Here is a 21,702-nt window from a genome sequence, read left to right on the forward strand (position 1 = left end):
TGACCAGAACTGACACCTTGCCTGAGTCAGTGTTCAGCCTTATGTCATTTAACACTCTAATAAGAGCTGTTTCTGTACTGTGGTGAGGTCGGAAGCCTGATTGAAATTTGTCGAAGAGTCCACTGGAGTTCAAGAAGTTGCTGAGTTGATTAAAAACCACTTTCTCAACGATCTTGGCTATAAAGGGAAGATTTGAGATGGGTCTGTAATTGGTTAAAATGGTATTATCCAATGTTCTCTTTTTTAAGAGTGGCTTGATGGCAGCTACTTTCAGGGGTTTAGGAAACGTGCCTGATTGAAGTGAGAAATTTATTATTTGTTGCAGATCTGTTTGGACAGAGCTTATAATAGTTTTAAAAAAGTCAGATGGTATTGTGTCAAGACAACATGTCGATGTTTTAAGATGCTGAACTGTTTCTTCTAAGGTTTTTTGGTCAACTGTATTAAACTCTGACATTACCGTTGATTTATTCCTAGGTGATTTTAGGGATTGCATCATTGTATTATTTTGCTGATTTGTGTTGATATTTAGCCTTATGGATTTGATTTTTTCATTGAAGAAGTAAGCAAATTCATTGCATTTTTCTGTGGAAAAGAGTTCTGAAGCTATCTCTTTTGGGGGGGTTGTAAGCTTATCAACCATAGCAAACAGAGCACGAGTGTTGTTGATGTTCTTATTAATCATTTCAGTAAAGTGTTGCTGTCTAGCCTTGAATAACCCATGTTTAAAATTACAAAGACTTTGTTTGTAGAGGTCATGGTGGATTTGAAGTTTAGTTTTTCTCCATTTACGCTCAGCTTTCCTGCATTCTGTTTTCAGAGCCTTTACCATCAAAGTGTTCCTCCATGGTGTTCTCTGTCTGGTCAAGGTCATCTTAGTTTTAAAAGGTGCAATGGTATCAATGACATTTGAGATTTTGCAGTTGAAATTATCCAGGAGTTCATCAACTGTCTCTGCACTCACAGTTGGTGACATGACTATAGCCTCCATAAACTTAACACTGGTATTCTCATTTATGAACCTTTTCCTAACAGATACAGAGGGTAACTGCATGTCCGGAGTTATCTGTAAGTCAAAGAACACACAGAAATGATCAGAAAGAGCCAAGTCCTTGATATCAACAGAAGTAATGTCAACACCTCTAGAGATAATCAGATCCAGAGTGTGGCCTCGGGTGTGTGTGGGCCCTTTCACATGTTGGGAGAGGCCAAAAGTGTCAAGAAGAGAGCAAAGTTCTTTGGCATTTGTGTCCATGTTATTGTCTATGTGAATGTTAAAATCCCCTGTTATGATAAAAAAGTTGTAGTCAGTGCAGATAACTGACAGCAGTTCGGCAAACTCATCAAAGAATTTTCCTGGGTATCTTGGTGGTCTGTAAATAATTAGGAAGAGAACTTTTGGATCCCCCTTTACTAAAAAACAGAGATATTCAAAAGAGCTAAAATCACCAAATATAGTTTCCTTGCACTGAAATACAGATTTAAAAATGGTAGCAACTCCCCCGCCTTTCTTACCACTTCGACACTTATTCATAAAACTGAAATTTGTTCGTGCAACCTCATTGAGGATGGTAGCACAGCTACATTCAGTCAGCCATGTTTCACTAAGAAGTAAGAAGTCTAGATTATAGGTCATAATGATGTCATTTACTAACAATGATTTGTTGGCTAGTGATCTTATATTAAGTAGAGCTAACCTTGTGGAGATAACAGGAGACACTGGTGAGTTTCGAGGTTGACAAGCTATACTCACTAGTTTGGTAGATTTAATTGAACCCTTTTTATTTCTCACCAGTTTGATCACTTTTCTGTTACCCATCACCACAGGGATTGAGAAAGCTGCCTGAACTCCATAGGGCCCTGACTTTTCCTTTACTCGGGGGTTCGATTCCAAAGTCTGTTCCAGAGTGATCGGTTGAGATCCGGCTGGTGTTGAAGACGGCTCCATTTTTGCTGGAGAGGAGACCACTATTTTCTGGGCAGCAGCTGGCACAGGACGGAGATTTAAAATGTTCACTCTGCCAGGATAGGGAGAGCCCTGCTGGGGTGATCGTCCTGCAGTGTGTCTGCGATGGGAGACGATGGTCGGTATGGGGAAGGAAACCGGTGAAGGTGGTAGTGACCGATAGGGCCTGTGGGGGGAGCCGGTAGAGGAGGAATTACCGTGAGCTGTCACCATAGGATCAGAAGAAGACATCTGGGCGTGAGAGTGAGATGTAAACAGTCATTCACGTGTGGCCGACTGAACGGCGTGCTGTATGTTAGCCGCTAGCATTTGGCTACCCCTCCAATTGGGATGGAGTCCGTCGGGTTTAAACAGGGAGGGACGGTTCCAAAAAAGATTAAAATTGTCAATGAAGCCTATGTTATGAGCTCTGCAGGCGGACTGGAGCCAGGTGTTGAGGCTGAGGATTCTGCTAAAACGCCCTGGTCCACGGGCGAGTGTTGGGAGAGGACCACTGATGAAAACAGCCTTCCCACAGTTGATCAAGCGGCTAAAAAGGACGTTGAAATCCTGTTTTGTCAGCTCAGATTGCTGACGGGATGTGTCATTTGACCCCACATGTACTAACACCCGGTTAATTGAAGATGGGAGTGAGTGCAGCAGACCGGGGAGCTTATCTAGGATGACCGGGACCGTGGCCCCGGGGAAGCAGTGAGTGGCTGCATTGAAGAAGCGGGTGTCCCTAATTATGGAATCACCTACCAGCAGTGTGGTTGGAGAGAAGAGGGGACGAGGAGATGAAGGCGGAGGATTCCCGACACTCTGCGTCCGTGCAGGCAAGTGCCGTGGTGAGGCAGCTGTATCAGACCCGGTAGAAGGACTCCTCGCTGGCACAGGGCGGGGGAGACCGCCGGAGCGTCGGAGCACGGCCTCCTTCAGGATCCAGCGCCGGGAAGAGGAGGTCGCAGACCGGGTTGAGGGCAATCCATTTGGCCTTGGGTTGGAGTGGCTCACCGTCCGGGCACTGCCAGCCACCAATGGAGGAAAAGTTGCAGTGTCTGCCGGCGCCGATTGCTGGTCCAGATCTGAGGGAGATGGAGCAGCGGGACCAGCGGGGGCATCAGGTGGATGGGCCGGAGTGTCATCGGAGAGAGCCGCGAAGCAGTTGGAGAGGCTCAGGCGAGGGGGAGAGACGGCCCCGCTCGAGTCCCTCTTGCGGTTTCGGACAACCACGTCGGCCCAGGACGACTGTTGATTAGGTGTCGAGCAGGAGGAGGGCCGCAGACAGGTGGCGGGATCCCACGCAACTGTGTCATGGAGGGTTGTGCTGAGCGAGGCCAACTTCTTGGACTGCTGGTGAGCCACATCCATGAAACTGGAAAGTAGTGAGTCCTTTTTTTGCAGTTCATCAGAGAGTCGTCGGATGTCATCCTTAAGGTCAGCGATTGTTTTATTTGCTTTTATCAGCAGTACCTCGTCCTCACAGGGTGTAGCTGGCATGATTTATTTGTCGTTGTTTGTTGTTCAAATACAGAAAATAATTTTTCAAAAAAACAAACAATACAACGCTTAAAACTGGATAAAAAAGTCAGAGCTGGGGTAGAGCGTCTTTCAAAACACGGAAAACGCCGACACATGCGCGCTTCACTGCTGCAACAACAACAACATTCTTATAAAGTGCACTCTTGCAACAGTAGTAGCAGAAAGTTAAATATCAATCAAAGACATTACTGACAGTCATTTAAACAGGATTTATATATCAAATAGCTTATTGAAAAAATACAAAACTATAGTGACTGTGGTTATCTCTTTTAGTGCAACAAAAATTATCAAACCTGAATATCCTGCAGTTTTAGAACATACTGCTGTTAATATATCTTAGAGTTACATAGAGTTTTTATCTCCTAAAAAGGAGACATCATGACAGATTCCTATCACAGATTTTTAGCCAGGAAAACCATTTTGTCAACTTTATCTGGCTTGAGAGTAGCCCTTTGGCAAGTTACAATGTTGCCACCTGTGCTGAAGACTCGTTCTGAGGGAGCGCTTGTTGCTGGAATGCACAGATACTTCTGAGCTACATGGCTAACTCGTGGAAAGTTTCCCTCATGGCATTTCCACCATTCAAGAGGATCCATCTCACTGTCTGCATTTGGTGTGGAAAGATAAGCTTTCATTTCCCCATCTATTGCCTCTCTTAGAGATGGGAGGGAAGCTGATGTGCCAGCTGCAGATACAGCACCAGAGGTTTTTAAAAAGCTGGCTAATGTTTTCTTTTTTGCTTTCTTTGGTGGTGCTTGTTCTGCTGCCTCAGGACTCTGTGATGTGGACGGAAGTGGATGCTGTGCTTGTACCTTCAACATGGACTCCAGCTCAGACACAACTCTGGCTTGTACTTCCTCTTTCTTGTCACTGTCAATGTACTGGTTTTTGAACCTTGGATCAAGGAGCGAAGCCATGTCCAGCAGGGCATCAGTGGTGGGATCCTGGTACTTTTCAGTGAGGTAGTTGAGGATAGTAGTCTTGATTGTGTTTGTTAGCTCACTGTCATCATCACTGAGTTGAAGGAGGTCGACTTTCAGCAGATGCAGGACTGGCTTGACATATGAAACGCTCACATAGTCCTCCCCTGAAAGTGCATCAGTAAAATCTCTCAGTGGACCAAGGGCCTTCTTCACACACTCCATTACATCAAGATCTTGCCATGATGGAACCAAGTGCCTTGTCTTCTTGTCAGCCTTCAGGACTTGTGAAATGGCCTTTTCTTGGTCCAACACTCTCTCTATCATGGCAAGTTTAGAACCCCATCTAGTTGGCGACTCTGTTATGAGTTTTTGTTGAGGTAGTTTAAGTTCTGTTTGTGCTTGACTCAGATCCCTTTTCTTCTTCCAGCTGAAGGAGAATGCACTCACCACTTTCTTGCAGACAGATGTCATGCGAACAACTCGAGGATCTTTGGCACTTTTTTCTAAAAGAATAAGATCAAGATATAGTATTAACCAGATGTAATGATACAATTTAACTAAAATCAGCAAAAAGTACATTTTAATGTGTGATGTTAATTTATTGTTAATATTATATGTTTATATTTCAGCATAAGTGATTCTATTCTAATGCTACATGTGTTGTTCATAAAGTAAATAAACAAAAACATTTCAATATATTTTTTAAGATCATAGACTAATGTCTGTGTCCCTAGTTTAATCTTAAGTTATGCAGCAAATCATCATTAATAAGGTGATTGTTTTAACCTATTGCTTTTTCTGTCTTTTTTTTAATCTGATCCAGCTTTGTCAAGCATCAAGCCCCATCTTTGAATTTTTTTTATTTGAAGTTCACTCACCAATGGCAAGGTGCAGTCTATGCCCAAAGCAGGGCAGACGAGTCCAGTTGTTTAGTTCCAGGGCCTTCACCATGTTAGTCCCACTGTCTGTGGTCATGCAGGTCATGTTATTCTCTTTGAGTCCCCAGCATTGAAGAGCGTCTCTCAGCCCCTGCGCTATGAGCTCCCCCGTGTGATCTTCTGGGAAGTATGTTGTTTGTAGAGTCGCACTGCAGAGCTTCCAGTCATCAATATAATGAATGGTCAGGCTCAAATACGGCTCTGAAGTGCGGCTGGACCACATGTCACTCGTTGTTGCGAAAAACTGGACCTTCTGAACTTTGCGTTCAATCTTTTCTCGGCATTCAGAGTAAAGATGTGGCATGGCAGTGTTGGAAAAGTACTTTCTGCTGGGCAGCTCGTACCGCGGGTCGGCTACTTTAAGCAGGCATTTGAACCCCTCGTTCTCTACCGTCTTGAACGGTACCATATCTTTGGCCAGATAAAACGTAACGGCTTCAGTTACCTCTTTCCACCGCTTGCTTGTCTTCTCATACGGGGTGCCTTTATCAAATGCCTGTGCCAGTGTTGTTTGCTTTGGTCTTACGCTAGTTGCTGCCGCTAGTTGCTGCCGCTGGCTGCGGTGCCACCGGGCCCCTCGCTGCTTGGCTCTCTGCATACTGTTTCGGGTGTTTTCTCTTCAGGTGATTAAACAGGTTCGTCGTGTTGCCACCTGACGTGCGAACCGTTTCTGTGCAAACTTTGCAAGCTACATTTGCTTGTGCTGTGTCAGTTGCGGAAAATCCAAACCAATTCCATATGATGGAAGTGGAATTTTTTTTAGGGACCAACTCCTCTTGGCTTTCAGCCATCGCTCTCCATGCGGCTACCGCTACACACACAAACAAGGGGGTGGGTAAGAAAGCGCGTCACTGCCCATAATTCGCTATGATTGGTCAGTCAGGTTGACGACGTAATACGTCGTGTGCGTTGGTGCATTAGCATAAAACTGCAGTTTATAGAGTGCAGAGCATAGATATATATGGTGCAGAGTGTGTCCCAGAGCGATAGTGTGCCCTAGACACGATCCTACGATCTCTGCACTTTGACAGATCGTCTTCACGTTGTAATCCTTCACGATTTAATATCGTCATATCGCCCACCCCTAGAACAAACCCAATCTCTGTATGTCTTGCCTCTGTTTGCCTACCTGTCCTTGGGTTTAATTCTGTACCCCACTGTCCGGTGATATCTGGTCATTCCTGGTTCTTCGGCCTTCTTGTGATCTCACAGGTGATGCACTGCTGTGGGTCCTTTGCTGTGTAAAGTACAGTTGGACACAGTGGCGAACATTGTCTATTATATCTCAGAGCTGTTACAGTACCTTGGAATATTGGAGATGCTTCTCATTAATTAATAACTAGAGTCTTTTACACAGAAATCAGTCCAGAGGCTGTTACAGGCAACCGAGAAAGTCGGGGAAGGTCTCATTTAAGTTACGTTACAATCCATTCACACATTGGCAATATATAGCGATTAAAAAGTGTCCAAAGATGGAAAAAGTTACATATAGAACCTTTAACTAGACATAAGAAAAATATCAAATTCAAAAAACAATTTTGGTTTTTGCACGTTTTTTCATGTTTCCTTGGAATGAAGTAAGGCAGACAAATGACCCAGAAGTAACAGTAAGTATATCAAAATAAAAGCCAAGAGGATGGCCATACGGACCCTGCTCTCTAATTTGTTATAACGTGACCTATCTAACGTTACCCTGATATAGATTCTGTGCTTGCATAATGTTACACTTACAGAATGGCCATGTAGGCCTATATATGTTTATGATTCTATCAGATAGAGCATCTTTGATTCTATCCTCTTGGCTTTTATTTTTGATATACTTAATTTGACTTGCGGTCACCTGTCTGCCTTTCTTCATTCAAGCCAATAGGAATTGAATCTGCCTATGCGCTGTCCCCCTCCCCCCTCCTCTGGCTCCGCTACAGTCACCCCACGAATCATCTGCAGAGAGAGCATGGCGCATATGATATTTCCTGCGACAGTGAAGAGGTTTTCCACTGTTTAACATTCATGTGTACTTCCCTAAGTTGAAAAGAAGGTAAGAAATAAGTCGAACTACAGTGCATATTTTGGAATGTTTATCTACGTGGTTTGATAAAACTAACATTAGCTTAACTAATGTTAAGTACCAGCATTGGCACATTTTGACCATGTGCACCAAGTGTTAGTAGTTTAAAGTAAATGTGTTAGTTTGTGGTTTATAAACTATTGTTTACCACATATTAAATTAAGCATTTCATTGTTGTGCCTATTTTTTTTTGTTGCTGGATTTCAAGTCCATACAGATGACTATTTTTTCCCACTGGCTACAGGTGACGATATTATCTACACAGCGGGCCACTCGCCACACGTGTTGCCTTTGATGACCAAGAGTTGGTCAACTACAGCCTTTGGTATGTCACATCTCACACATGCAACCTTAGCTTGAGGCGGTTTCTGAGTGTGTGCACAGTGGGCCTGTAGAGCTTTTACATACAGAGTTAAGAATTCAGTGTGAAGTTATTTCTTACAGAGTTACAAAGTTAGAGTTTTTAGACTTGTATTGTCCTTTTTTGCTGGCTAGAGTAGTTGAGAGATTTTCCAACAGTGGGCAACAATGGCATATGTTATGCAAAACTTTTCATGCCACTCATGTGGTATGTCATTGAAAAGTATTCAAAGCTATGTTGATCATCAGATTCTGCATAGACATGAGGCAAATAGTTACTATCCTTGTTGCTTCTCAGACTGCAGAAAAAAAAAAAAATCACATAAGTACACTGCCTTAACCCTCTGGACTCTATGCTGGCCATTTGTGTCCACCTCACTTCCTTTTTGTTGACCATTTTAGCTGTGTTAATGCATATGGAATGATATTTCCCAAGGGTCTGGATTTTTTTCTGATTTTTTAATTTTCAAAACCTGCTCTTTAAATATGTCAATATTATACTGTATATCTCCTATTGTACCTCATGGCTCTATCGTGGACACTTTTGGCCAATTGAAACCCATGAAAACTGCATTTTTTAATTCCTTGTGATTTACAGTATTAATTCATATAATTTAGGTAACATGGCTTTCATACTAAACACAACACTTGAAAATTTTAGTTTTAAATGTTTTCTACCAGATTATGTCATTTGTCCATTTTTGGCCAAGGGAGCATTTTTAGGTAATATTCTTAGTTTCCACTAGGGGTGTATGATGGCTTACTGCACTCCAATGGAGCAAATGAATGACACAATTTTGACATAGGTGTGATCTGAAGGATGTCAGGTAATGATGTGTGTTTGTGCATGAGAAAAATTGTGCCTGTAAATATGTATTTGCAAGATAGAGTGACATAAATTACAGTGTGTCATACCTCCAAGTTTCAGTGAATTTCTCTTGGGACAGGCTATTGAGCTTTGAGTTTCCAAGGCAAACTTGGCTTTGATGCACAGGTTGAAAAACCTGTAGCTTTGATCTTTTCATAAAAGAGTGCCACACACAACTACACAATAGCCCTTACATACTCAAATAGCTGCTCTCCAAAAAAAAGGATCACAGGTCATCTTGACCTCTGCCCTCAGGGGAAACAAAAACAAAGTCTGACACTGTTTATAAATCTGTCCTGGAGTTTATGCAGGTGCAGTCAGTACTAATGCTATAAGTGAGCCTAACAGCTCCCAAATCAGTCTTTCTCTGGCAAGATGGCGAGAAGGTCATATTCACTGACTGACGCACTTCAGTATGTGATGGGCTCGGAGAGTGAAGATGGGGAGAAGTGCTCTGCACTTGAGGAGGAGACATCTTCTGCCCAATATGTCCTCATCTTGGGCAGAAGATGTCTCCTCCTCAAGCGCAGGGCATTTCTCTGCGCCTTCCGCCTCCTGCGACACGTCCTCTCCTGAAGATGAGGGGACACCTTCCTCAGAGGATGACAGCAACACCACGGATGAGGAGTACCAGCCAGTGCCTGATTCCTCTTCCTCAGGGGAAGAGGACGATACAGACACAGCGGTGGAGGCCGAGCAGCTGATGGCAGAGACAGAGGAGCTGGCGGGTGAGTGGATGTCTCGTCATAGGAAAATTATGTGGTTTCCCACTCCTGAAGAGACCCTGCACTATAATCCAGTATCCACTGGTATCACCCCAGGGCCCACCCTGTATGCAGTTGCCCGCATCAGCAACCTGAGGTCTGCCTTTGACCTGTTTATAACAGAGGAGATCATTCAGCTGCTGTGCACCCACACAAACATGCATGGGAGGCGAAGGTGTGAGGATTGGAGGGATGTGGATGAAGTGGAGATGAGAGCCTACATTGGGATTCTGGTTCTGGCTGGCGTCTACTGCTCAAGACACGAAGCAACATGTGGCATGTGGGATGCCAAGACAGGACGGGCCATGTTTCGTGCTACGATGCCCCTCTACCGCTACACTCGGCCATGTCCCCCACGCTCGGCAGCTGCTGCTGCCATTGTTACCGGGATACAAGAGGGTGAATCAGAGTGTAAACCAGACCCCGCCAACAAAAGCAGGAGAAGGTGTGAACTGTGCACCCAAAGAGGAAGAAGAACGGCAACCACTTGCTCCAACTGTGGAAAGTGTGTCTGCAAGGACCACTCTGCTGTGGTTTGCACATCCTGCTGCCCTTGAGCATGCACACACACACACACACACACACACACACACACACACACACACACACACACACACACACACACACACACACACTGAAACACACTGTTTAACGTTCTGTCTCTCTCTGACACACAAACACGCACATGCTGTTGTTCTGTTGTTCTCTAAAAAAACAACAACAAATGGGCATTTTTGGCCATTCACATGCAACATTGGAGTTTTGTCTTTTTTGTCACTGCTAAAAAGTAATAATGCAAAAAAATAATAATCTTTGTTACTGTTACTGACCTGCAATGATAGAAAAATATTGGGTTGCATCAATCATATGGTGAAAAAATGACAACTTTCCCCCTGGAAAGTTAGTGGTAATATATAAATATATAGTCTAACTGGTATTTAAAGGGTTAAAATTCTGGAATTGATCAAAATTTTGGATTTCATGATCAGGACTGATGCCAAATTAAAAAAAATAACCAGTGAAAGAAGCAAATATTTTCAGTATATAGTGTTTTGTAGAAGCAAACAGGAGGTGGCCATTTTTGGCCACGAACAAGCTGAGAGGGAGTTTTTTTGTTTTTCTGTCACTGCACAAAAAACTAATGAAGCATAAAAATCATTGATACTGCTTATTGTTGACACACATTAAGCTGCAATGATGGTTAAAGAATAAATCAGGTAGCATGTATTATTTGGTAAAAACAATGTGATTTTATGCTTTTCTCCCTTATAAATCATCAGCATTATGTGATCTAACAGGCATTTAAAGGGTTAAAATTCAGAATTTGAATGAGATTTTGGTTTTCATGAGCAGGACTGATGCAAATTAAAAACATTAAGTCAGTAAAAGTGGATTTTAAAAAAAATATATATTAATTTTATAGCATTTTGGAAATGTAAACAGGAGGTGGACGTTTTTGGCCACGAACAAGCTGAGAGGGAGTTTTTATGTTTTTCTGTCACTGCACAAAAAACTAATGAAGCATAAAAATCATTGATACTGCTTATTGTTGACACACATTAAGCTGCAATGATGGTTAAAGAATAAATCAGGTAGCATGTATTATTTGGTAAAAACAATGTGATTTTATGCTTTTCTCCCTTATAAATCATCAGCATTATGTGATCTAACAGGCATTTAAAGGGTTAAAATTCAGAATTTGAATGAGATTTTGGTTTTCATGAGCAGGACTGATGCAAATTTAAAAAATAAAGTCAGTAAAAGTGGAATTTTCTTTATATATATATTAATTTTATAGCATTTTGGAAATGTAAACAGGAGGTGGCCATTTTTGGCCACGAACAAGCTGAGAGGGAGTTTTATCTACTTTGCCTTCCCTGCACAAAAATAACAATGCATAATAATCAGTGTTGTTGTTAATCAGTTACATATCTCAGACTGTGTTATTGATAATACAAGCAAAACCGGTAGCACTGAGAAGATAGGCAGTGGTCATTTTTGTGGTAGTTTTCCAACAAGCGCATTGTGCAAACTAATTGGCATTTGAGGGGTTAAAAAATTAAAAAGGAATGGATATTTTGTACTGGTGGCAAGAACTGATATTGATTAAAAACTTTATACAGTAAAAGCAGCAAAAAACACAAAAAATCTAAAAAATAACAGACTCAATCTGTTGGTGGCCATTTTTGGCCACGAACAAGCTGAGAGGGTAGTGATTTTGAACAAGGCCAGAGGGTTAAAAGCTCATGTCTATTGCTCCCACAGCCCTGTTTCACAGTTGGGTGACACACAAATGTCATTTGTATGTCATGATGTTAATTGTAAGAAGCAATGCATAGATCTGAGAGATCTTCTTGCACACCTCAAGGTACATTTGACTAAGAATGAGTTAGTCCATTGTCCATTCAGCAACTGTAACAAGGCATTTAAAGTGAAGTCATCCTTTACAGCCCAACACATAAACATGAAACTGATGTAAATACTAGAGTCACATACTCTGAGCCATCTGTGTCCTCTCAGATTGAGCCTAATGAAACTGAAATGGACCAAAGTGAAAATCAGTCTCAGATATTGATATTAGGTCTTTGTACATGGAAAACCTGTGCCTGTTTTACATGCAACTCCAGGCAAAGTATCTTGTTCCGTCACCAACGATTCAGATGATTGTTGAAGAGATCAATGGTTTGAATGATATTTGTCATCAGTACACATAAGACAAGATTAAATAGACACTGATTATTTATTTATAATCATAAAATATACTAAAATCTAAGGGAGAATCTAAAATGATCAGTGTTCAGGATTAACAAGGAGAAAGTCAGAGGCCAAGGTCAGCTGTGCTGCAGGTTGGTTGCTTCCTAGATTGATCCCACTTCTCAGTCTCTGACCTGATGGCTGTCTTTTGTCCCATCAAGGGGACTAGGCTGGCAGCGCCTTCAGCCTCAGGAAGCCCAACTCAGTCTTAAGACTGCAGCATCTGGAGCAGACCCTGGCCTGCACACAGAACAGATGAGAGATTAAGATGCTTACTACTAACTGTATGCTATACACACACCATACCTGCACACAGGACACAGAACAGATGAGAGATTAAGATGCTAACTACTAACTGTATGCTATTCACACACACCATACCTGGACACAGAACAGATGAGAGAGACAGTGTCTCCTGCATGTGGGCCTAAATAGACTTTTCAGTGGAGGTAATCAGATACACCTGCCCTCAATCAACAACTAACACAGCCACAGCCAACACACAAAATCACTCCCCCTCAGTGCCCAATACTGTGAAGTTGAGTGTGAATGATACAGGTCTACCCTGTTACATACTAGTTGAATTTCAATGTAGAAATGTTCGACTAGTTATGTCAGTGTGAAAAATGAAGTATATTAGCCAAGGTAACATTATGCAATTGTGGTGTAATGTGTAATCAGCAATCTGATGTCCACTAAACAAAAACCAACTATAATCTTTTGCTCCTTCTTGTACTAATGGATGAATGGGTGAGTCACCTAACCTCATCCCTCAGTTCTGTGTTCAACCAAGAGGATGTTATACAGCAACTAGTGAAGGAGATCAAAAGCCTTGGAGTCAGTTCAGCTGAGGACCTGAAGTACCTGGAGGCAGATGACCTTGCAGGAGTCCTGAAGCCAATAGAAATCAGAAAACTCATGGCCTGCATCAAACGTAAGTAAAATCACAGCCGTGAGCAGCAACACACAGACACACACAAACACACAGAGAGACAACACACACAGGCAGAGACACAAACACATAGACACACACACACAAACACAGAGAGACACAGAAGCCCCTTTTAGATAGAAAATGTGCCACATTTGCAGCCAGGTAAAGGCTGCAATCTGCCGCCTTGTCTTTGTGAAACGGAGGTGTAATATTCCTCCTTTGCAAAAAAGCCGCCACTGGGGTAGGCATAAACATGTGACGCAGAGCCGGCCCAAGGCATAAGCGAACTAAGCGGCTGCTTAGTTGCCCCCCCTGGCCACCAGGGGGCCCCCAATCAAGAAAAAAAATTAGATTTTTTTTATTTTTTTTTTATTTTTTATTTTTTTGCTTGTGTAGCCAGGTGAACAAGAGACCAAGACTGTTTTCAGACTGTTAAGACAGTGTTTTATTATTCTGTAGGGAATTATTACTGTGTTAGCAGTTTCTTTTTGTTTAGGTGACACTGTCACTTTAAGAGCGGCACAGCAGTAAGTTTCGCGAGATCGCGGGAGATCATGGGGGATCACAGTGTTCCCGTGCAGAGTTAGTTAGAGTAGTTACACGGAAGTAGCAGTAGCGGGAGTGAAAGACGGACTGCTGAGGTGTGTATTTTGATGTCGCGTGTGAAAAATATCCCCATAGATAAAGCACAAGAATAACTGTTTGCATAAACTGTGTCCATTTTTATGTGTTTGATGAATTTAGAGGGGATTGAGGTCAAGGTGTGTGACTTGGCGCACGAGCTGCACACAGGAGTGCCAGTGAGTTTAAGACTATTCACAAAATGTGTTTTTAAGCTCATGCAAGAATGTTTACTTGAAAATGTATTTTGTTCATTAGTGTAATTTACAGTATGTTTTCTGAGAACTAAAGAATATGCTGTAATGTGACTATGAGTTATGTGGCTGGGAAAATGTATGTATTTGTTTTTCTGTTTTTTATTTTATTTATTCAGAAAGAGCCACTACTGTTGTCTAGTCAAGTCTAGAGTCACTTTTAACTGGAGCAAATGTCTAGGACACAGAGATAAGCTTTTGAAGTTCATAAGCTAACTGAGGTTTACCGTCAGTGTGACGTACAGTGAGGAAAAATATTTTGTTTGTTTGATACTGATTACCTCAAATCCTCAAAATTGCAGTGTTAATGCTGTTTCTTTTATAAATTGCAGTCGGAGAATAAAAGACCCACAATAATTATTCTACTGTGTCCGGTCTCCTCATTTATGACCTGACCACACTTATTTACAACAAATGCAATCTCTGCTGTTGTATTTTGTTATTTTTCAATTCAAGTTCAGTAAACCACACTTTTTCATTTGTGATTTTAGTACCCTCTAAGGTTAAAAGGTGACTGATTTGGTGTAAATAACAACTATATTAATACAGGGGTCTACCAAGCCCAGGGGGCCAGAGGTCTAGAGGGGCCAGGAGCCCCAAAACATTTGTGGCATGTGAGCAAGGATGGATTACTGAATGAGCCTACCGGGTCCAAGAGGTCAAGGGGCCCTGAAGCCCAAGTCATTGCGTGAAGTCACTACCTCAATAAGTCAAAAAGCAAAAGGCCATGAATCTGAACGAATTTAGGTATTGCCCTTCTCGAGCTGGCCATCCCAAAAATGCACCAGAACACAGGAAATCACATCTACCAAATTCAGAATTTTCTGGGGGAGGGCCCCCAGACCCCCTTTCCCCATTTGCACCCACTTTCATACAAATAAGGTAGGGGGGGTCGTTATGCATCTGTGCCCAGGAGGACAGTAGTTCATAATCTGTCACTGTATTAATACAATTTATAATGTAACATTATAGTGTGACATTTGTGTCAATAATTGTCAAGCACAGGTGACTCCGCGGTGGTGGGAGGAGGGCCCCAAATCAAATTCTGCTTAGGGCCCCCAAAAGGCTTGGGCCGGCACTGATGTGACGTGACGTTAAGCACGAAGTTGGGCATGAACAGTGATGTAAAACAGCTACTTTTTCTCCCGCGAAAGCCACGTCGGCTAAGCTCCTCTGCGACCTTTTCGTACAAAATACCATCTTTCACAGTCCCCGTGATCTGGTTGTTAATGATTCTCTCGGCTGTGATGGTTAGCATCTCCCGAATCTAAGCGCTCATCTTGACGTCCGCGGATGACGTGATGAACTGACTGCTGTGATCAGCTGTTTCCTGCTTTTAAAACTCCCGGCTGTGGGTCGCACAACAGTGCACACGTCATCGACACCTCCGCCCATGTCACGCAATTGCCGGCACATCGACGCCTTGGATTTACATAGCAATGGAGGCGGCAAAAAGTGTACCCTCCGAGGCGTCATATTGGCGGACCAAAACAGACCCCCAATATGCCGCGCTCTGTCTAAATTTGCGGACCTAGCCGCAAAAAGGACAGCCAAATTGCCGGCTTGCTGTCCAGTATAAAAACGGCTAGAGAGACATACAGACGCACACACACACACACACACACAAACACAAACACGCACACACAAACATTTATGGCCTGCATTAAACGTAAGTAAAATAACAGCCATGAGCAGCTGGTAAATATGCAGTGTCATGTAAAGTATGCAGTTCTAAGCAGCATGTATGACATCTTTCAGAAACTTGCATGGTCTGTGTGTCCCATCTAGTTGTGTAGCATGACTGTCTTTATATAAAGCAAATATTCTCAAAGTAAGATTAGGATTGACTCACTACACAAAGGAATAAGTGAAAATGATATGTGAATGATATTGATTGACATAATTGTGTCTTTGTGTTGTTTAGGTTCATCTTCAGTGATGAGAGTAGAGGGTGATTCCTCCTCAATAGCTACAAGTGTATTTGAAGAGTCCAGCATTGGCGAAGACTCATTCTTTAGTGACATTTATGATTCTGTCACCAGTGATGACTCCTCGCCGAAGGCCACTGCCACAATGGGCTCAGCTTGGGTCGTAACCATGGGAAGTTGAGCCTCACCCAGTGTGCCAAGTCGAGCCTCATCCACTGCATCAGAGAGTGGGTCCTCACCTTTAGCAAGCATAGATAATAGCCGGCATTACAGCTTTGAAGTACCCTGGACTAAGATGCCTTCAAATACAAGAAAGTTATTGGATACTGAGAAGAGGCTGTCTGCTGCAGAGAGAGGGGAGGTTATTAGGATCGTGGTTGCTGAAATACTGACGGTATGCAAGAAACCTGACAAGAGGCATGTAACTGAAATCACCAGGAAGATGGTAAATCAATACCCAAAATCCTTCCGAGATGAAATTGAGGGCCAAATTGTTGGAACAGGATATGATTCACTTGTCAAACAATTTATGTGTCCAATAGATAACTATAGACGACTCCAAGCTCCTCCTGCCCAGAAAAGGCTTTCTGAAAGTGGCAGCCCTGACAACACAAAGAAAGGGCGTAAAGATGCATATGGCTGCATTAACCACGAGCCAGAGCTTCCTGCTGGTCAAACAAAACTACTGCAAAAACACGAAGAACTAATAAAGATGTTCCAGAACAAAGAAAGAAAGATATAAATAAAATGGAAAGAATAATGGTCGAGACGTTTCCCTCACAGAGGAGAGACATTGTCAGGAATGAAGGAGAGATCCTTAAGGAGTGGCCTTTCCTCTTCCAGGAAACTGGACTTAGGCTTCATTTCAGAGAACTTACAGGCATCCACATAGATGACAACTTTGAAGGATCCACATCCCCTTCAAGAGAATCCTGCAGTACTTTCAGTTTGTTCAAACTGAGCCATCCAGCAGGACAGGCTCTATTTTGAGCCAAACCCTGGAAGGCAGTGATGAAACTGCCGCCATACTCATGCTTCTTGCCCATTTCAAAGAGCAGCAAGACAAGATATTTGTATATGTTGATGACACTGCCATTGCCACTGATGTTGACACCACTAAACTTCCATGGATTCCCTGCATTGTGGTCTGCGGTACGTTGTGCCTAAAAATAATTTTCATCTTTAATTATTTTAACATTTTTATGTTTACACAGGTAATGGGTTAGTAGGAGTGCACTGAACACTGCAAGAACAAACATGTTTAGAGCTGAAGAAATCAAGTAACTTAAGTTTTTGCTGTCCTGTTTTCATTTAGTTTTACTTGGCACAGGTTTTGTTTTCCAGTATCGACACATTATGGGCTGTTCAAGAATGAAAGCAACTAAGAATTGTGCTGAAGCAAACTATTTACTGGCCATGGTAATCATACTCTACTTGCACTGTTCACAGGTAACAGCCCACTTGCTGCCAGGATGTTTATGGTTGCAGTGGACCAGGCCATAGTCAACATGCAGGTTCCCAGCTTCACCAAAACATTCCAGATGATGTTCTGCTCTTTTTACCTGCACAGCATAGACTACCCTGTGGAACTTGCAGCGACACTTGAGTTCTTGCGGAGGTACGTATTCAGTATGAATTACACATTGCTTTAACAGGTGGCAGAGTTTAAGGCCTTGAAGGTCATTTACACAGTATTTTTAGCCCTGTTGTGAAGGGGGTTCTAAGGATGGCAATGTCAGCGTCAGAAATCTTTTAGTGCAGCTTTGTATCTGTAATAAACCTTGTTTCTGATATAAGAAATGTAGAGAGCCCGTACACAGAATATTTCTACTGTGCACACAATTAAGGAGGAGGAAACCCAAAGGTACAGAAAGTAATAATCTTTATTAACACAAGTTTATAGATACAGCAACTAGCCTCGCACGCAAGTATGGGACACAGTGTGAATCATATAGCCTACTCCCCTTGGTGACACTCATGGGCGGGAAACAGGTGTATGGGCACTGCCAACATAGACCGCACCACACGGGAATTACACCCCCTTAGGGCACTGCAAATACTGCACGGCAAAACACACTGGAAACCCCACAGGGCACAACACACAATACTGCACTGCAACCAAACTCACTCTCCACTACAAACACGTGATAAGGGCACACATGCTGTGGCACCTATGGGAATCTGTCTATCTTCCCCCAGCTGCCCATTCCACCCCGGTACTGTGGCTAAGCTGCTTTATTAAAATTCATAACATTTTACATAAATCACACAAAGACAAAACAACTCAAAATGGATAAATCTATTTTAAAACCACTTAACTTTCCCGGGGTCGAGACCCTCCCCCAGGGTCTGAACTTCAGCCCCGGCCCGGCTTCAGTCAGAGTCTGCTGTGGGGCGACCGCCGGTCCAGCGCAGTGAGGCCTCTCCACATACAGCAGGAGAGCCTCGCCACCAAGCTGGAGAGCGGACAAAGGCACTCCTAAGTCTCCCCGCTGACACTATCTCAGCCTTGCCTCACACCGGAACCTCTTCCTAAACCCGCTGCCTATCTTTGCCACCGGCAGCCCTATACGGCATGCAAACGGCCACCACCCCCCAATACTGAGTGCAACAATGAATGCTCGGCTGCCAGGCTTCTACCCCGTAACGCTCACCAAGCTCTGCTCCCCAGAGACGCCAGCACCCACTCACTATCCTCCTTTCAGTACTCCTATTCCTCCAAAACATTCCCCTCGACAGGTGCAGTCACTCTCTTCAATTATCCCCTTGCAATCACTCCCTCAATCTCCCCGGCCCACAGGGTCATTCACTACATATCTAAAGATGCTGTTTCACTGGCTTCTCATGCCAGGGTTAGTTATCACTCGGAATGTCTTACATTTAAAGGAAAAATCTTTTTCCAACAGATGCATCTTCAAAATCAACCCAGACCAAGGGACCAAAGTCAGACAAAAAGAATTGCCAGTACGCTGTGAACCCTAGGGTGCTGAGCCTCATTTCCAAAATTGCCAATTTTGAGTGGAGAGAGTAAAGGGTAAGATCACTCCCTCACTAAACAAACACAATCATCATTCAAGCAATAAATCATGCATCATTCAGTCCCAAACCAGATCCTGTGTTAGTTTTGGGAACAATGGCAAACCAATGTGCAGATTTGAATTCTGGTTCTTGATTCTGGAGTTATTGATTGCTAAATCAATTATGAGTATTTGCTTTGCGCTGTCATCTGCTGAAGCTGCTTGGGTTAAGCTTGGGGGGCTGAAGGTGAGGTTCGCCTTGGGCATCATGCAAGCTAGGACCGCCACTGTTGATGCTCCTTGATGTCGCCCAGTTCGGCCAGGGGTATTAACACCAAGATGTGTTAATCTCAGTCAAGAAATGTTAATAAAAGAAGGCTTCTCTGTCATTTGTGCTTTTCGCCTTCCTGAAGCATTGCCTACACTATCACACTTTTAATAAGTTCACACTAAATCACGTGTGGTAAAACATTTATGCGGCACACTGCTCTCTTGAGGTTGAAGCTTCTTGCTTCCTGCCTAGACTGTTGGAATGCATTGTTTTCCTTACTTGGCATGTATCTGCTTTTACTCACTGCAACATCACTGATTGGGTTTGTTCAGAGACGCAACATGCCTGAAAGTTTCATTCCTTGAGAGCATTGTACTTATACCTTGTAGCTTTGTACTCCTCACCCACCCTTTTTGAAGGAATTTCCACCTATTTTGCATAACTGAATGGAAAAGCTTATAACAGAAGAACTGTAAGGTCAAAATGCAAGTATGATACTTCATTTGAAAGGTAATAACTTCCAGTTTCTGAAAATGCATTATTTAGCATATGGCTACAACACAGCCAAAACTACCTCAGTTCAAACATAGCTCAAAAACATTTTTTGTTGTCCTTGTCTATAAAAAGTCATATTTAAAATAACAATAACTAGGACATGCTTAAAGAGCTATGCCACATCACCACATACCTTCTCCTTATTGTTGGCTTCACCTGTGTAAAATTTGGAACGTCTAGGCCCAACTTTGTGGGAGCTAGGGACTTTTTAGTTTGTTGTGTCACTGGCGCCATCACGTGGCCAAAATATGAGAATTACCTTTACTGACTTCTGTGACACTGGAGGGACGGTGCACAGTGACACATTGAGAATAGTTCGCTAATAATAGGTCCATGGCTAATACAGCTTGGTTCAACTGCAACTAAACTTGTCATGCATACCATTGTTGGAAAGGTTAAATGATTTGCTACAAGCGTGAATGATTGAGGTGTTGATAGCCATTAATACCTTGTTCTAGCATGGCTATATTCACATTATTTAATGAGCTATTTAATTACAGATAATAGTTGTCATGTTACATACATTTGTATGTAATTAATGTACTCTTTAAAAAAAGAGTTCATTATGTTTGATGTAATGAAATTTTTTTGTTAAATTTGTGTTGTGGAATTACAGACTTTGAATGTTGCATGTGTACATACATCTACTGATGCCTCTGGACACATCGTCAGTTATGTGCCTGGAATCATCGGACGTTTCGGGTCTTTCAACACAAGACGCCCTCCTCCAGGTGACCCAGCCGGGGCTGATCAGGCCAACCTCCACTGGGAGACACCTCCATGGGAGACACCTCTCCATCCAGCCAGCTGACAGTCGCTGACCAGTCCCGCATACTTGGAGAGCTTTCCTTTCAAAAGCTTCTTCCAGGCGGTCTTCCCAAGGGATGGTCAGCTCCAGCAGCACCACTTGCTTGCTGGACTCAGACACAAGGACAATGTCTGGTCGCAGGGTGGTAACTGCAATGTGGCTGGGAAACTTCAGCTGATGTTCAAGGTCCACCAACAGCTGCCAGTCTTTTGCAGAGGTTAGGATTCCTGCAGATGTTCTTCTGGCAGGGGTTGGCTGCTCCCCATCTCTGACAAAGGCAATGGTTTCCTTGGAGGGTCGGGGCCACTTCGCCCACACCAGTCCTTCGCTGATAACTTCAGCAATGGTCTTCAGAACCTGGTCATGCCTCCAGCGGTACCGCCCATCTCCAAGTGCCCTGGTGCAGCAGCTGAGGATATGTTCCAGGGTTCCTCGCTTGGAGCACAGTGGGCATGCTGGTGTCTCGGCTACGCCCCATGTGTGCAGGTTTGATGGGCTTGGAAGCATGTTGTATACTGCCTGGATGAGGAACTTGATGCAGAGAGGCTCGGCTTTCCACAACTCGGCCCAGGTCACTTTCCTCTCGACCGCATGCTCCCATCTTGTCCAAGCTCCCTGTTGCTTCATTCCCACTGGTTGACGGTTCTTAATTCCTCCACTGCAGCTCTCACCTCCTCCTGGACAAGGCGGCGCCCTTCCTTCCCGCTGGTGTTTGTTTGGGGAGTTGGAAAGGAGCCTAGCCCAGCTCTGCCTCGTGTGACCACTCCCACCAGGCTCCTTTGACGCACCCTTGCCTCTGCCTCTTGCATAAAAAAAATTAAATTTAGTTTAAAACTACTAAGAAAAATGTTAAATTGTTAGTATAGACATAAACCTTTATATAATGAGCTACATACTTAATTACAGATAATTATTGTCCTTTTACATACATTTGTATGTAATTAAAGAAAGCAAAAAAATACTGTATAAATAATGTAGTAATTTTACTGTACAAAAATGAGAAATAAATGTAATTTTTTCATTGGCATAATCCTTAAAATAACAGTTGGTTTGTTAATTTACAGATATTGTCCATCATTTTACAGAGTTTTGTATACAATCTAAAAAAACAGAAAACTAATGTAAAAAATTATGAGTTATTTTCCGTAAAAT

General features: G+C 42.9%; 1 pseudogene; it reads right to left on the reverse strand.

Annotated features, from left to right (window-relative positions):
- Window positions 1-21,422, reverse strand: part of LOC141006234 (uncharacterized) — a 93,501-nt pseudogene extending 72,079 nt beyond the window's left edge.
- Window positions 21,423-21,702: the final 280 nt, after the last annotated feature.

This window comes from Pagrus major, chromosome 12 (genome assembly GCF_040436345.1).
Source record: "Pagrus major chromosome 12, Pma_NU_1.0".
Lineage (NCBI taxonomy): Eukaryota > Metazoa > Chordata > Actinopteri > Spariformes > Sparidae > Pagrus > Pagrus major.